Source organism: Felis catus, chromosome B3 (assembly GCF_018350175.1).
Source record: "Felis catus isolate Fca126 chromosome B3, F.catus_Fca126_mat1.0, whole genome shotgun sequence".
NCBI lineage: Eukaryota > Metazoa > Chordata > Mammalia > Carnivora > Felidae > Felis > Felis catus.
This window is the reverse complement of record NC_058373.1, coordinates 70001697-70020716: the sequence shown is the minus strand read 5'-3', so window position 1 is coordinate 70020716 and position 19020 is coordinate 70001697. Positions and strand designations below refer to the sequence as shown.

At 36.1% G+C, this 19020-nt stretch overlaps 1 pseudogene; it reads left to right on the top strand.

Annotated features, from left to right (window-relative positions):
• The first annotated feature begins 17807 nt into the window (after positions 1–17807).
• LOC101092690 lies at positions 17808–18750 on the top strand (annotated as a pseudogene).
• The last annotated feature ends 270 nt before the right edge of the window (positions 18751–19020 follow it).

Below are 19020 nucleotides of genomic sequence, written 5' to 3'. Positions count from 1 at the left end.
AACACTCCACTTACAGAAATGGATAGATCATCTAGACACACGGTCAATAAAGAAACAAGGGCCCTGAATGACACATTGGATCAGATGGACTTGACAGATATATTTAGAACTCTGCATCCCAAAGCAACAGAATATACTTTCTTCTCGAAGCACATGGAACATTCTCCAAGACAGATCATATACTGGGTCACAAAACAGCCCTTCATAAGTATACAAGAATTGAGATCATACCATGCATACTTTCAGACCACAATGCTATGAAGCTTGAAATCAACCACAGGAAAAAGTCTGGAAAACCTCCAAAAGCATGGAGGTTAAAGAACACCCTACTAAAGAATGAGTGGGTCAACCAGGCAATTAGAGAAGAAATTAAAAAATATATGGAAACAAATGAAAATGAAAATACAACAATCCAAACACTTTGGGATGCAGCCAAGACAGTCCTGAGGGGAAAATACATTGCAATCCAGGCCTATCTCAAGACACAAGAAAAATCCCAAATAGAAAATCTAACAGCACACCTAAAGGAACTAGAAGCAGAACAGCAAAGGCAGCCTAAATCCAGCAGAAGAAGAGAAATAGTAAAGATCAGAGCAGAAATAAACAATATAGAATCTAAAAAAACTGTAGAGCAGATCAACGAAACCAAGAGTTGGTTTTTTGAAAAAATAAACAAAATTGATACACCTCTAGCCAGGCTTCTGAAAAAGAAAAGGGAGATGACCCAAATAGATAAAATCATGAATGAAAATGGAATTATTACAACCAATCCCTCAGAGATACAAGCAATTATCAGGGAATACTATGAAAAATTATATGCCAACAAACTGGACAACCTGGAAGAAATGGACAAATTCCTAAACACCCACAAGCTTCCAAAACTCAATCAGGAGGAAATAGAAAGCTTTAACAGACCCATAACCAGGGAAGAAATTGAATCAGTTATCAAAAATCTCCCAACAAATAAGAGTCCAGGACCAGATGGCTTCCCAGGGGAGTTCTACCAGACGTTTAAAGCAGAGATAATACCTATCCTTCTCAAGCTGTTCCAAAAAAATAGAAAGGGAAGAAAACTTCCAGACTCATTCTATGAAGCCAGTATTACTTTGATTCCTAAACCAGACAGAGATCCAGTAAAAAGAGAACTACAGGCCAATATCCCTGATGAATATGGATGCAAAAATTCTCTAGAAGATACTAGCAAATCGAATTCAACAGCATATAAAAAGAATGATTCACTATGATCAAGTGGGATTCATTCCTGGGCTGCAGGGCTGGTTCAACATTTGCAAATCAATCAACGTGATACATCACATTAATAAAAGAAAAGATAAGAACCATATGATCCTGTCAATTGATGCAGAAAAGGCCTTTGACAAAATTCAGCACCCTTTCTTAATAAAAACCCTTGAGAAGCCATTTATGAAAAGCCCACAGCTAACATCATCCTCAATGGGGAAAAACTGAGAGCTTTTTCCCTGAGATCAGGAACACAACAGGGATGGCCACTCTCACCCCTGTTGTTTAACATAGTGTTGGAAGTTCTAGCATCAGCAATCAGACAACAAAAGGAAATCAAAGGCATCAAAATTGGCAAAGATGAAGTCAAGCTTTCGCTTTTTGCAGATGACATGATATTATACATGGAAAACCCGATAGACTCCACCAAAAGTCTGCTAGAACTGATACATGAATTCAGCAAAGTTGCAGGATACAAAATCAATGTACAGAAATCAGTTACATTCTTATACACTAACAATGAAGCAACAGAAAGACAAATAAAGAAACTGATCCCATTCACAATTGCACCAAGAAGCATAAAATACCTAGGAATAAATCTAACCAAAGATGTAAAAGATCTGTATGCTGAAAACTATAGAAAGCTCATGAAGGAAATTGAAGAAGATATAAAGAAATGGAAAAACATTCCATTCTCAAGGATTGGAAGAATAAATATTGCCAAAATGTCAATACTACCCAAAGCTATGTATACATTCAATGCAATCCCAATCAAAATTGCACCAGCATTCTTCTCGAAACTACAACAAGCAATCCTAAAATTCATATGGAACCACAAAAGGCCCCGAATAGCCAAAGGAATTTTAAAGAAGAAGACCAAAGCGGGAGGCATCACAATCCCAGACTTTAGCCTCTACTACAAAGCTGTCATCATCAAGACAGCATGGTATTGGCACAAAAACAGACACATAGACCAATGGAATAGAAAAGAAACCCCAGAACTAGACCCACAAAAGTATGGCCAACTCATGTTTGACAAAGCAGGAAAGAATATCCAATGGAAACAAGACAGTCTCTTTAACAAATGGTGCTGGGAAAACTGGACAGCAACATGCAGAAGGTTGAAACTAGACCACTTTCTCACATCATTCACAAAAATAAACTCAAAATGGATAAAGGACCTGAATGTGAGACAGGAAACCATCAAAACCCTAGAGGAGAAAGCAGGAAAAGACCTCTCTGACCTCAGCCGTAGCAATTTCTTACTTGACACATCCCCAAAGGCAAGGGAATTAAAAGCAAAAATGAACTACTGGGACCTTATGATGATAAAAAGCTTCTGCACAGCAAAGGACACAACCAACAAAACTAAAAGGCAACCAATGGAATGGGAAAAGATATTTGCAAATGACATTTCAGGCAAAGGGCTCGTATCCAAAATCTATAAAGAGCTCACCAAACTCCACACCCGAAAAATAAATAATCCAGTGAAGAAATGGGCAGAAAACATGAATAGACACTTCCTAAAGAAGACATCCGGATGGCCAAGAGGCACATGAAAAGATGCTCAACGTCGCTCCTTATCAGAGAAATACAAATCAAAACCACACTCAGGTATCACCTCACGCCAGTCAGAGTGGCCAAAATGAACAAATCAGGAGACTATAGATGCTGGCGAGGATGTGGAGAAACGGGAACCCTCTTGCATTGTAGTGGGAAGGCAACTTGGTGCAGCCACTCTGGAAAACAGTGTGGAGGTTCATCAAAAAATTAAAAATAAACCTACTCCATGACCCAGCAGTAGCACTGCTAGGAATTTACCCAAGGGATACAGGAATGCTGATGGATGGGGGCACTTGTACCCCAATGTTTATAGCAGCACTCTCAACAATAGCCAAATTATGGAAAGAGCCTAAATGTCCATCAACTGACGAATGGATAAAGAAATTGTGGTTTATGTACACAATGCAGTACTACGTGGCAATGAAAAAGAATGAAATATGACCCTTTGTAGCAACATGGATGGAACTGGAGAGTGTGATGTTAAGTAAAATAAGCCATACAGAGAAAGACAGATGCCATATGGTTTCACTCTTATGTGGATCCTGAGAAACTTAACAGAAACCTATGGGGGAGGGGAAGGAAAAAAAAAAGGTTAGAGTGGGAGAGAGCCAAAGCATTAGAGACTCTTAAAAACTGAGAACAAACTGAGGGTTGATGGGGGCTGGGAGGGAGGGGAGGGTGGGTGATGGGTATTGAGGAGGGCACCCTTTGGGATGAGCACTGGGTGTTGTATGGAAACCAATTTGACGATAAACTTCATATATTGAAAAAATAAATTAATTAATTAAATAAAAATTAGCTTTAATGGAAAAAAAAGAGAAAACTGATCTCTTTAGTCATGCAAGAAATACTAGAATTCATACTTACCTCATAAATTAAGTGTATAAAAATTAAACCACAAACAATATTCAAAGGCAAAAATGGACTGGAAAAGATTTGCAGCAAATAGCATAAGTATATAGACTTACGTGGATAATATTTATGTATACAAGTTTAAGAAAAACCTAAGTTCAACTCTAAAAATAAAGAAAACAAATTACCAAAACTCAATCAATAGGACAATAAGCACTTGAAAAACTGTTCAACATCTGTAACAACTAAAGCAATGCAAATTGACAACAATTTTACTTGCCAAACTGGTACAAATTTGACAAATAATGATGTAGTAAGAAAGACAGTGATATATATCATAGGAGTTGGAATGTTCATTGTAATAACTGTGCTGCACATATATACATGGATAAAATAAAAGTAGCCTTTAAACATAAAAAAAATAAAGTTTTCTAATAAATCAAGCATACAAGTAACTGTAAGACACAGGTGAAGCAGATGTGGAGACTGCCAACATAACTCCCCAGGTTCTCCCTTGTTGCAGTAGGATGCTCTCTGGCCCAGATATATATATACACGAAGGATATCACTTACAAAAATGGAGTTATTTTTGTCATGACATATCTCCCTTTAATATTCTAATACTTACAGATTAAACATTCATATATTGCTGTAAGCTGTGCTTCATAAAACATAAACTCCATGTTCATTTACCATGAGCAAACTAGAATGACAAGGTAGATCCTGCTAACATTCCATTATCTATCTTCTAATAAATAACACTAGGAAGAGATCCAGTTAGCATATTTTCATGGAGATTTGACCAGGCCATTTGCTTCTGTTATTCCTATCTATTCTTTCCCCCCATATCTCTTTCTTTGTGCCTCCCTCTCTACTTACCCTACCCCTTTTTCTTGACAATGAAACAGAGAATGGTTATAGAACAGTTACTAATACTTTCCTTCCAATAACCAGAATTTTTAAAGAGTATAACATTATAAGAAAGGAAAACTATAAACTAATTTATATATCCCTCCAACACAGATACAAAAATCTAAAAGGTAATAACACAAAAACAGTGATTTATAAGTAAGATAAAATACCAGGATATGTTAGTTCTATCCCAGAATGCAAGCTTATTTAAACATTTGGAAATCAATCAAAGGAATTCACCATATCAAGCATATGGAGGGAGAAAATCATACTAATATTTTTATAGCTACAGAAAAGGCATTCTAATAAAAGGTATACTGGGTTGAATACTGTCCCCATATCATGTCCACCCAGAACTTCAGAATATGACCTTCTTTGGAAATAGAATTTTGGTAGCTGTAATTAAGGTAAGGATCAAGATAACATCATACTGAACTAGGATGGACTTTAAATCCAATAGGTGTCCTTATAAGAGGCGGAAAAGGACACAAAGAGACACAAGGAAAGAGGCTATGTGAAGACTTAGAGGCAGAGACTGAAATTATGTTGTCACAAGCCAACGACTGCCAGGAGTCACCAACAGGTGGAAAAAGCAAAGAAAAATTCTCACCTAGAGTCTTTAATGGGCATGTGGACCTGCCAGCTCCTTGATTTTTGGACTTCTTGCCTCCAGAACTTTCAGAAAATAAATTCCTGAATTTTTAAGCTACCAGATTTGTGGTAATTTGTTACAGCAGCCCTAGAAAAATAGTATAGAAGGGAACTCATTCTGATAAATAGTATTTACACGAAAACTACAGGACACATCATAGGTAATGTGATATATAAGAGCTTTCCCCCAAGACCAGAAATATATCCACATTCTTCTTACAACTATGTCTAGTTTGTATTTTATAAATGTTTCACAAGCAAAATATTTAGCATACTATTGCCTGTTTCTTTCAACAAATGGTAAAATAAATGAATTTTAAGAAGTGCTAAGGAATACAACAAAATGGAAAGACAGTTTCCAAAGTGTTTTAAAAGCAAAAAAAAACCCATAAGCAACAAAAGTTGAGCTGTTATCAAAGCAACACCAAAATCACAAGATTTTCAAAAACACAGACTATGTCTTAATACCAACTGATACCTATGACATGAGGAATGAAACTCACATTGTTTTGAATTGAAAGTATAATATGATTTGCAAAACACTAAGAAGGTAACCAACTTATGTAAAGCAGGATATCTCAACCTCAGCACTACTGGCATTTGGGGGAGTCTAAATCTTTGTTGTGGGAAGCTGTTCCATATGTTGTGGAATATTGGCAGTAGTTCTGACCTATACTCAATAGATGCCAGTAGTAGCAAAGTTTAACCACCACATTGGGACAACCAAAAATATATCCAGACATTACCAAATGTTCCCTAAGGGACATCATTATCCTGGGTTGAGAATCACTATTTTAAGAGTAATTATGGATCTTCACTCAGTTCGTTCTTATGGAGCTCACATTACATGGTACCTTCAAACATTTAGTCTATACTAAGAACTAGCAACAAGTCAAACATGTCCTATTATAAGATTGCATCTAGATGATATGATTTGCACCCAAATAATCAAGGAAGAAATCAAACTTTTACTATTTGCAGATGATTTGATACTCTATATAGAAAACTCAAAAGACCACCAAAAAAACTGCTGAAACTGATACACAAATTCAGTAAAGTTGCAAAATACAATATGAACATACAGAAATCTGTTCCCTTTCTATACACCAATAATGAAGCAGCAGAAAGAGAAATCAAGGAATTGATCCCAATTACAATTGCCCCCAAAACCATAAGATACCTCGGAATAAACCCAACCAACAAGGTAAAAGATCTGTGTTCTGAAAACTATAAAACACTGATGAAATAAATTGAAGACGACACAAAGAAATGGAAAGACATTCCATGCTCATGGGTTGGAAAAACAAACATTGCTAAAATGCCTGTACTACCCAAAGCAATTTACACATTTAATGCAAATCCTATCAAAATATGACTAGCATTTTTCACAGAGCTAGAACAAACAATCCTAAAATTTGTATGGAACCACAAAAGACTCCAAATAACCAAAGCAATCTTGAAAAAGAAAAACAAAGCTACAGGCATCACAATTCCAGACTCCAAGTTATATTACAAACTTGTAATGATAAGGATAGTATGGAACTGGCACAAAAACAGACACATGGATCAATGGAAGAGAATAGAATACCCAGAAATGGACACAACTCTATTGCCAACTAATCTTTGACAAAGCAGGAAAAGAATATCCAATGAAAAAAAAAGACACAACAAATGATACGGAGTAAACTGGACAGCAACATGCAAAAGAATAAAACTGGACTACTTTCTTATACCAAACACAAAAATAAATTCAAAATGGATAAAAGACCTAAATGTGAGACCCAAAACCATCAAAATCCTAGAGGAGATCACAGGCAATAACCTCTTCGACATCGGCTGCAGCAACTTCTTACTAGATCTGTGTCCTGAGGCAAGGGAAACAAAAACAAAAATAAACTATTGGGACTTAAGAGAAAAATCTTCTGCACAGTGAAGGAAACAATCAACAAAACTAAAAGCCAAACTATAAAATGAGAGGGGATATTTGCAAATGACATATGATGAGGGTTAGTATCCAAAATCAACAAAGAACTAACAAAATTCAATACCCAAGAAGCATATAATCCAGTTAAAAAATGGTCAGAAGACATGAAGAGATAGCTTTCCAAAGAAGACATCCAGATAGCTAACAGACACACAAAAAGATGCTCCCATCACTCATTATCAGGGAAATACAAATCAAGACTGCAATGAGATATCACCTCACACCTGTCACAATGGCTAAAATTAATAACAGAGGAAAACAACAGGTCTTGACAAGGATGTGGAGAAAATGGAACCCTCTTCCACTGTTGGTGAAAATGCAAACTGGTGTAGCCACTCTGGAAAACAAAGCTACTATAACTAAAACAGCATGGTACTGGCATAAATAAATAAATAAACAAACAAACAAAACAAAAACAAAACAAAGAACAAAAACAGAACAAAAACATAGACCAACAGAACAGAGTAGATAGTCCCTTTAAAAAACCTCACACATACATAATCAACTAATCTTTGACAAAAATACAAAGAATACACAATGCAAGAAGGAGAATGTCTTCAAATAGTGTTGGGAAAACTGGATACCCAAATGCAAAAAAAAAATGAAAAAAAAAATGAAATTGGAACTTTATCTTACACCACACACAAAAATCAATTGAAAATGGAATACTTAACTTGTAAAACTCCTAAAATGGGAAATGCTTCTATGCACTGTATTTGGCAATGATTTCCTGAACATGACACTAAAAACACAGGCAACAAAAACAAAATACACAAGTGGGATCATGTCAAACATAAAAGCTTCTGCAGAGCAAAGGAAACAAGTAAAAAGTCAACATACAGAATGGGAGAAATATTTGAAAGCTATTTGAAAACTATGTATCTAATACAGATAAATATCCAGTATATACAAAGAACTCATACAACTCAATAGCAAAACAAACAAACAAACAAAAACCCAAATAATCCAATAATTTCAAAATAGGCAAAGGACTGGGGTGCCTGGGTGGCTCAGTCAGTCAAGTGTCCGACTTCTACTCAGGTCATGATCTCACAGTTCGTGAGTTCAAACCCCACATTGGGCTCCATGCTGACAGCTCAGACAAAGCCTAGAGTCTGCTTTGGATTCTGTGTCTCCTCTCTCTCTGCCATATCCTGCTCTCACTCTGTCTCTCTCTCTCTCAGAAATAAACATAAAAAAAAAATCTTCTTAATGGGCAAAGGACCTGAATAGACATTTACCAAAAGAAGAAATATAAGTGGCCAATAGGTACATAAAAAGGTGTTAAACATCAGTAATCATCAGGGAAATGCAAATCAAAATCACAATGATGTATTGCCTCACACATTACAGGGATTATAAAAAAAGACAAAAGAAAACAAATGTTCACAAAAAATGTGGAGAAAATGGAATTCTTATACAATGTTGGCTGGCAGGTAAATTGGTACAGTCATTATGGAACACAGTACAGAAGTTCTTCAGAAAAATTAAAAATTGAACTATGTTATTATCTAGAAATCCCCTTCAGGTATACATACAAAGGAAATAAAATCAATATATTTTCATTTCATAAAGATATCTACAGTCCTACATTCATTGCAGCATTGTTCACAATAGCCAAGATATGGAAATAATCCAATGTCCATCTAGGGATGAATGGATAAAGAAAATGTTATATATATATATATATATATATATATATATATATATATATATATATGCAATATAATATCACAGAGTCTCAGAAAAGAAGGTAATCTTGTCATATGCAACAGCACATGTTACCTAAGGACATGATGAACTTGACAGACATCATGCTAAGTGAAACAAGCCAGTCAAAGAAGGACAAATGCTACATGATTCCACTTACATGAGGTGCTTAAATATCAAGTCACAAAAAAGACAGTAAAACGCTGATTTTTAGGGACTGGAGGGGGAAATTAAAAGTTGCTATTCAACAGATATAAAGTTTCAGTTACACAATATGGGTGAGTTCTAGAGCTAAACTGAACAAAATTGTATCTATAGTTAATAATATTGTATTGGACACTGAAAATTCTGTTTGGAGAATAGATCTCTTTTTTTTTAATTTTTTTTTTTAATTCTTTTTTTCAACGTTTATTTATTTTTGGGACAGAGAGAGACAGAGCATGAACGGGGGAGGGGCAGAGAGAGAGGGAGACACAGAATCGGAAACAGGCTCCAGGCTCCGACCCATCAGCCCAGAGCCTGACGCAGGGCTCGAACTCAGGGACCGCGAGATCGTGACCTGGCTGAAGTCGGACGCTTAACCGACTGTGCCACCCAGGCGCCCCAGAATAGATCTCTTAAGTATCTTTTCCACAATTAAAAAATAATCTGTATCTTTGACATCCTTGATGGTAGTACTAATTTCCAGAATTCCTCCTAAAATGCAACATTAATTTGCTTACTATTTTGGTAGATTGATTAGGCTTTATTTGCTTCCACTTGGCCTTTCTTAGCATAATAGCTTTTACTATGCTTCTTAGGTAACATGTCTGGAAATTCTGCCAATTTGTTAGTAAATCTATGCTAATCTGTATCTCAAGCTATAGACATAACCAAAGAATGGACTTAGGAAACCACAAAGCACACTGTGAGATGTGTACAGCCAAAATTTCATTGGCCACCTGACCTCCATAAACGTCTATTTTTGACCTGTGGCCCACAATAGCATTTTGATCCTCCAGAAATTTGTCAAAGTTCAGAATCAGTATATAATAATCCCTCAAAGTTCTGATTATTTCAGAGCTCCTCTAGAGAGAATAGGAAAAATATTTCTAGTATAAAATAGTGACAACACAGAAGGGTCTTCCCTCAAGAGGATCCAGCCTTCTCTTTGCTCAAGGAGATTTAGGTTGGTAAACTAGGTCAAGTCTCAGAATTTTTTGAGGAGCCACAATTCCCAATTATAGTGATTCAAGTCAGATTTCTGTTCACCAGACGTAAAGCGTTTCTGCTTTTATATGCTCATCTTTCAGGGCTAGAAACACCATGATGACCTAACCAATGCCAAATAACTCAGGGGCTCAAACCATTCTGACTCCTGCTTAGGCTCTGGTACCCACTGGAATAACCATACCTACCTTGTCTTTGCAATTTGGTACCACTATTTGGCATTTTCCACTCAGGAATTCTATTAGATTAAAGAGCCCATGCAATGGCAGCTGTGCACACTGTTATTTCTGGCCTAGAGAGAATAGTCATCACAGAGCTATTCAGGGATATCAGGACTTTCTTCAAGAATCTATTTCTCAAAGTCTTGATAAAGGGAGTGTTCCCTGTGACGTGATTTGATGTGGGATCCAGGAGCAAATGGTCAAGAAAGAATTCTTGAGACATTATCAGTGCAAAAAAAGGTGGTTTTATTAAAGCTGGGGACAGGACCCATGGGCAGTAACAGCCATACTGGAATTGTGAGGAGTGATTAGTTATATACTCTTAGTTGGGCGGGGAGGTGGAGACAAAGAAGTTTCCAAAAGGATTTTCATATATTAACGAAGAAAGGATCTAGAGGTCCGGCTATTGTAAATCTAAGTTTGCTTTTTGCCTCTAGCAAAATTAACATTGAGACAGTTGGGAATTCCTGAAGGAATGTCATACTCTGCTTGTCTCAAGAATTTGTAAATGGGTTGCAAGTTGTATTTTAATTTAATTTTATCTACATTTCCTTTTGCCTTTGTTCTCCACATCACCTGGACAGCCCTTCCACCCATCCTATGGTTTAACAGGTCTTACATGACAAATGATAAAGGTCTTACATGATAAATACATGCTAGCATTCCAATTTGTATAAATGTTTGAATACCTTCAATAGTATAACAAGGAAATTTTAAAATATCAACTTAATTATATGTAGTCTGCCTTGGGGCACAGATTTCAGTGAGCCAACCAGGTAAATCATTATAGCTGATTCCAGACCCTTCAGCTGACACATTGGTGCTAGAATCTCTACTTAATGAGTCCATGTAAAATTTTTGATTTGATGCAAATTTACATCCTTTCCATTGTCATCCTGCATCCTTAGAATCCAATCCCATAGGTTCCCTAGGTTCCTGTTAATACTGATTGACAAAAAAAAAAAAAGGGGGGGGGATGCAGTTATTTTAATGAGATTGTTCTTTATGGGTCATAGTCTGTATTTCATCCTATATGGTATCTTTGTACTTAAATCTGGTTATAGTTCAAGAAGCAATGAGGGGTGATCCAACTGGCTTCTGTAGAGGATCAGCAATGCTTTGCAAGGCAACCACCTCAGGGAGGCCATTACCTATTCTTTAGACAATAGGAAACTAATGTTGTCAGACAGTAATGGAAATGCTATTTCTTTTGGCAAAGAAGGATCAGTGCCTGGCATATATTAAGACGCAACAGATTTTGTTGAATGTACGAGTAAAACATGAAATATTCTATCTCTATCCATTATGATATGGGTATATTGTATATTATATATATTTATAGACTTGATTTTGCGAAGAAAACATCACCAGTTCCTTTTTTTTTCCTGCACTGTCTTCTTGAATGAATTAATCTCTCCTAAGCAATGCACACATCATGCACTGCATTTTAAGTTTTTCTCATATTCTTAAAGTATTCTAGAAAATTGGGCAATACACTTAACTAGTTAAAAGCCTTGAAAGCTAATACTTAATTATGCTAATATTTAATAAACTAATTTCTCTTAAAGAGAAATTGAATGGTTTCTTTATACTAAAGAATCAAAAAGCAGTAGCTAGACAGATGGAATTCAATGCAAACCTACAATGACCTAGGTTGGTCACTCTGTTTATTCACTGGTTTGTGGTGGCTGACAACCTTAGTATTTTTAACCAGTGAATAGACTCTGAGTTTTTAAAGTATTTTCTTTATAACTAATTCAGTATGAAACCCTTTGTGGTATTAAAAACCCAAGTGAGTCAGAATAGTAAGAAGATCTGAGAATCCTCTCTTAAGAGTTATAATCAAAATGGACAATTTTAAAAGACAACCATCTCGGGACTCTGAATATTGACTAAGTCATGCAGCAAATTGAGAAGTCTTATTCAAGTAAACCTGTGGAAACTTTAATGAAAACAACAGAAGTCCATGGAGTTTTTAGCCTGGGGATACTCTCACTGGCTCCACTGATGTGGTTTGGAGTGTTGGGGTTCAGAGCCAGTGGCTAAGAAAGAATTTTTGAGATGTCTTCATAAAATGTCACATAAAAATGTGATCTTATTAAAACACGGGGACAGAACCTGTGGGCAGAAAGAGCTGCCACTGGGGTTGTGATGGTGTTGCAGGAATTTTTTACCACAATACCCGGGATTCGTTGTCTCAACACTTCGAAGAATGAAGAGGTGAACACAAAATGAGCAGCAGGCAAAGGTTGTTAGAGTATAAGATTAGAAAGTAAGAATAGTAGGAAAGCTCTCTTTACAGCGAGGAGGCATTGGAAGTGAATGCCAGAGGATTATAGGCAAAGGTCCTTGCTTTATAAGGTCCTGGTCAGCCCTCCCCCAACCTCCCCCCATGTTCCTTCTCAGGTTCTACACTTATCGGCTTGATAGCTCTAGATGCTGGGTTGTCCATTCCTGATTGGGTATGAGGGGTGGTCTATGACCATACTTCAGTGTTTTGTCAAATTCCTGAGGGAAACCTGAGAGTGAGCAGGTGGGAATCTGTTACATTCTTATGAGGAGACTTATGCCTGAGGGGGTTTGCTGTGGTCAGACACTCCCAGCATTGTTTCAAAATATGTCTTTCCCCACCTAGGGACCTCAGGTCCTAATCCTTTCTTTCTCTGCCAACTGAATCTTACCTTCTATCATCAGCTGACTGATTATATACTTGGGAGCTAAGGAAAATAAGGACAAGGGGAATTTTTCAAAAGGACTTTCATATGCTTAAGAGGACTCACAAGATACTGGAAACCTAGCTGTGTCAAGCTGAGGTCCTTTTTGCTCTCCAGCAAAGTATTAACATTAAGACAGAGCTCCTGGAAGAATGTTATAGTCTGCCCGTCTCAAGTATTTGTCAATGGGCTGCAAGGTTATAGGGAAATTTAATTTTATCAACATTTCCTTCTGCCTTGGTTTCCCACATCACCCACCTCCATTATCATTGTGGTAGTTCTACCAGGACAGGAAAGCCATGAAAATCAGAAGTTTCACTGCTACTACCATAAAGGGCTGACCTGATTTGGAGCATGGGAAAACAAACAAACAAAAAAAAACACCTCCCTGGGTGTGTCAGAAATAGTAGCAATCCCTGTGGCAAAGGAATGTAAAAGGCCACAATCATAGCTAGGCGAAGCTACTATCCTGATCCGAACAAAAAACCAACTGGCAGACTAACCAGAAATTAATAGGGAGACTCAGGGAATGAAACATTCAAAGTGAGCTCTGATAAGTTCTAGCATTTATCTGCTGTCTTAGTTTCTTATTGGTGCTATAATGAATGACCACAAATTTAGTGGCTTAAAACAACACAAATTTATTATCTTACACTTTTGGAGGTCAGAAGTCCAAAATGGATCACTTGGGCTATGTTGCTTCTAAAGGCTCCAGGAAAAAATTCAGGAAAAAATTAATTCCTTGCTTTTTACCATTTCAGAATGATACAGTTTTGGAGTGATGGGCTCTGGAGCCAATGGCCAAGAAAGAATTCTTGAGACGTCTTTGGTGCAAAAAGGTGGTCTTATTAAAGCATGGGGACAGGACCCACGGGCAGAAAGAAAATCTATAAATATCATTTGTAAAAATATAGAAACTAAGATTTAATATTTAGAAAAAAAATAAAATCACCTAAAATCCCACAAACTAGAGACACTATGTTGTAAAGTCTAAATATTACCATATGTATATTTATATGTAATGTTTTATATTTTATCTTTTTTAATTAATCATAAATATATTTTTGTTTCATTTATCTGAAGTTCTAATTTGTTTCATGTGCTTTAAAATCTTATAAACATAGATTTAAGTGTATATAGAAGTTCCCTTTCTTATTCACGTAGCAAGTAGCTTTTCATAGGTTATTATGATAACTATACTGTCCTTCTCAATTACTGAATTTTTCCAAATATAAGGTGATGTTTTTTGTTCAGTAATATTTCTATAGCATGCTTTATGCTAACAGTATAAAATGAGGAAAGTTCCAGATACTCTGTAATGACTGTACACATTTTGTTTGAGGAAAAAAACAGAGGAAAGTTTATACTTTTTCTAGTTTTACTGTATTTGATTTAGGATCTACTTGGGAATGTGGGATGCTGAAGTTACTCTGTTAGGAGAGTATCATGACAGGGAGTGGCTGTCTGGCTTCCACACTGGTTACCATTCTTCCATCTGTGTGTAGATGTCAGTGAGTTCAATTCCCTAAGTCACTTGTTGAAGATGGACTCTCCATCAAATCTCCCACAGGGGCTTCTAGGCCCCTAGATTTTGCTTACTATGTCATCTTGAACTTTCCACTATGAATGTTAATGAAGACTGTCATTTAACAGTGCCTACCTTGTGTCAGAAATTGTGCTACCGTTGTTTACAAAGTTAGGTAAAAGCTCCTTTTCTCAAAGGAATCATAGCTGATAATGAAGAACTAATATGCATAAGAAATTATAATATACTTTATTATAAAGATTTACAAGATAGTTCTTAGACACTACTCTGCTTAGGGCGGTCAATGAAAACTTCAGAATAGCTGGCTTTTAATCTAAATTTTGAAAGATAAAGGAAGAGGGGAATAAACATTTCTGCCAGATAGTTTTGCCCATGTAACCTCAAATCTTCATGACATCTGAGGAAGTTAGACACCTCCCATTTTATGGAAAAATAAATACCATCAGGATAATTGGCTAGCCTTCCCTAGTTTATATAGCTTACACATGGCAGAACTATGTGATAACCAAGTCTATCGGGCCTAGGAGCCAAAGATGGTTCCACTTTGTTATGACCAGGAATGATACAAATAAAAGTACATGAAAGAGCTGATAAATGTGAAAAAAATATAGTAATGTGTTCAGTTCATAAAGGGTCTTCTGTAATACGCAACTGAATTTTAAATATCCTGAATGATAGAACCAAAAGCTGAAATTGGAAAGTAATATGACCACATTTGATTTTTAGATAGACAAATCTGAACGCAGACTATAGAATGGACTAAACTGAGCTAAGAGTGGAGGCAGATAGGTCATTCAGAAATGAAAAATACATAAACTTAAATAAAATGGACAGTGAAAATGAAGAAGAGGAAACAAAACAAATATTCAGGAGGTGTAATTTTCCACCTGGCATATAAGGTGAGAGGGGAGAAACGGTGCCTCAAAGATTCCTGGATTAAGCATCTGAGAGAACAGTCATGATATTTCCTAAGGCATTAAAAAAAATAAAATCATGAGTTCAGCCTTGCATATTTTAATGTTGAGGTGCTTTCAGGATGTTCATTTATGTAACATAGTACAGGCCTGGATATATTATTCTAGAGTCCAGGCATAGAGCTATAGGTATAGAAATCTTTGTAAGTGGGGAGTAGTTAAAACAGCAAACCACGTTTGAAATTAAAAAAAAAAATTAGGTCTCGTGAGTTATATCAATACTCAAAAATAAGCAGGAAAAAAATCTATGCATCAGTGAAAGACACAAAAAAGATGTTAGAAATACAGGAGAAAATTGAGTTCTCTGCTATATACAAATATTAAGAATGCATTCAGCTTCAAGTAACAATGGCTTATTTACAGTCTCTTAAAAAAAGTAAGTTTTTATTTTTCTCACATTACAAGATACCAGAAGGTAGACCCTTGCTGATATCAAAGACCTTTTAGACTGGATTTTTTTTCCCTATCTGTTTGTACTACTGTCCTTAACATGTGGACACCCAGAGCTCAGAATTGCTGCAACTTCAAGCATTGCATTAATATTGAAAGCAGGAATAAAAAAGCTAAACAAAGAGCCTTCTCTACATCAATCTTTAAATTTTAATCTGGGAAAGAAAATCTTCCACAGAAGGCATTATTCTGTATCTCATCAAGTGTAGGCTACATGCATGCCCTTCTTACACCAATCCATGGCCAAGTCACATAGATTATCATATTTCATCCCAGAGCTAAGATAAGAACCTACCCTCTCCCAAAATTGAGAAATCTCCACCAAATGCCTAAACAGATAAGTGGTCTCTTAAAATGGACTGGGGTGGAAAAGGCTTTGGGATAGGAAACATATATAGCAACTAATGACAGAAGAAATTTCAAAAAAAAAAAATGCATGCTCAATAGTACCAAATTTGGAGAATAAGTATGTAAAATAAAGAGCAAAAATTGAATATTACATGTGAGATTTTTACATGTAGACTATTGTGTGCTGAATCCCTGGTGACATTTCTAAAAGGTCTTTCTGAAGTGCAAGCTTGTTTTGGCTTGTTCAATAAATAGAAGGTATAAGTTAAATAAACTTAACTGTGAAGGGTTTGGGAGAGAAAGGAAAAATAAGAAGGCTCCCACCATTCCATCCTTGACAGATCTGATTTCTGAAGGAGTGACTCTATGTGTAAGAGATCAAGGGAAGTGAAAAGTTGAGATGAAGGAAAATGGCTGATTGATGCATCTAGATCTTTGGGGAGTTCTAAAGTATATTTGGAAGTGCTAGCCTTGAAGAGTGCAGAGCATTGGTTAGGAGCATGCATTTTCAAGTCCTATAACTCTTGATACAGTCCTAGCTGTGCCACCTCATCTTTATGAGGCTCAGTTTCATTTGTGAAACAGGGATAATAAAACTGAATCTATCTTATGAAGTCATTGGAAGGCTTGAAAGAGATAATTTACTTAACACAATGCCCTAAATATTGAAGACACTTAAATCTGTTACCTGTGATGATTAAAACTGATTAAGTATTAATTATAATTTACTAACTTTTACTCTCAGATATACAGTAAATTACTAATTTACTAATCTTTACTCTCAGATACACAATATTTTATTTAATTTTAGCTTGTCATTAAGTAATCTGTATATTAAAAGTGGTCATGGACCAATGGTGATAATCATGTCATGAACCAAGTATTAAAATTATTGACCCTGTGTCCCTGAGTTCCATTTAAATTTAGAAAGCCCAATGTAAGAAATGATGGGATATGTTCAAGTCATTTTGTCAAGGTCACCTCTATAAGGCCAGTGAAAAGGTAAATATTAAGGGGCTAAGAAAGGTTCAGGTAAGAGAATATAGAATTAGTGTGGAAGTATTAATAAGGATGTGACAGAATAGACAACATTTACATGGTGTGAGAACACTTAGGGGAAGGGTCAGGAAAATGATCAATAAATCTTTGAGAAAAATTAAAATGAGGTTTAACTATGGAATTAAAATTAAAATAACCCCTTTGGTTCTATCTGCAAAATTTACAATCATATTTTTTTCTTTCAAATATCCCTTCTACATAGTGATTTGTGGCTAACCTTATTTCTTCCAAATTCTTCATTTTTCTCCTTTCAGTCAATTATATCTAACTTAATTAGCAAGGAAAACAGGAAAGCTATGTTTCTGCCAGTGATACTTACCCTTTTTAATTTTTATCCTCCAGTCACTTGAAAAATCAGCTCTCCTGTTCCAGTCAATGGGTGGTCTAAATGATTCTGTGGTCACTGAGATTGTGTTACTGGCCTTTCTTGCTCTTGGGAGAAAAGGGGTGTTTGTTTGTTTTTACCTTGTTATGTTCTTTGCTCTATTTAGTGATCATGTTGAGAAATCTTTTTATTTTGTTTTTGATAATTTTTGATTCTCACTTACATTCTCCTATGTACTTCCTGCTGGCCAACTTGTCCCTCATTGATGTGGGCCTCTCTTCTATTATAGTACCCAAGACAATCAAAGACCTTTTAAGTGAATGCCAAGTAATTTCTTTCCAAGGTTGTATAGCACAGATACGCTTCATCCACATCATAGGAGGAATGGAGATGGTGTTACTCATCGCCATGGCATTTGACAGGTGCACAGCAATCTATAACCCACTTCACTACCTGAACATGATGAACCCTAAAATATATGTTTCATTTGTAATCACTGGATGGGTAACTGGGTTGATTCATGCTATGTCTCAGTTTGCTTTGATTATAAACTTGCCTTTTTGTGGTCCTAATGAAGAAGACAGCTTTTACTGTGACTTCCCAGGATCATAAAACTTGCATGCACAGATGCAGCCAAGTTTGAGTTTATTATTGCTGCCAACAGTGGCTTCATGAGCATGGGCACCTTCTTCCTGCTAATAATCCTTTCCTATGTCTTTATTTTGGTCACTGTCTGGAAACATTCTTCAGGAGTCTTATCCAAAGCATTTATCACTCTGTCAACTCACATCATTGTCGTAGTTCTTTTTTCACTCCATTCATGTTTCTCTATGTATGGCCTTTCCCACATCATCAATTAATAAATACCTGTTTGTTGTTGACTTTGCTATCACCCTTGTCACGAATTCTGCCATCTGTACATTACAGAACAAAGACCTAAGGGTATCACTAAAACAAGTGTGCAAAAAGATAGTATATTCCAGAATTGGTTGACCACATATATTTTTGAAGCTTTAAAACGAAATACCCAATTGCATGCTGGCCGTCTCCACTTAGATACTCCAAATTTAACATACCTTGAACAAACTCATCATCTGCCATCCTAATCCTGCTACTACTTCACTTGTGGAATATAAGACCATTACCATGATGGAAAATGTAAATACACCACACTAAAAATTGATATTCTTACAGCAAACAGCATCATCAGACAAAAACGTTTTAAATTTGAATTTCTGGTTATTTTGCAAATAAAAGGATATA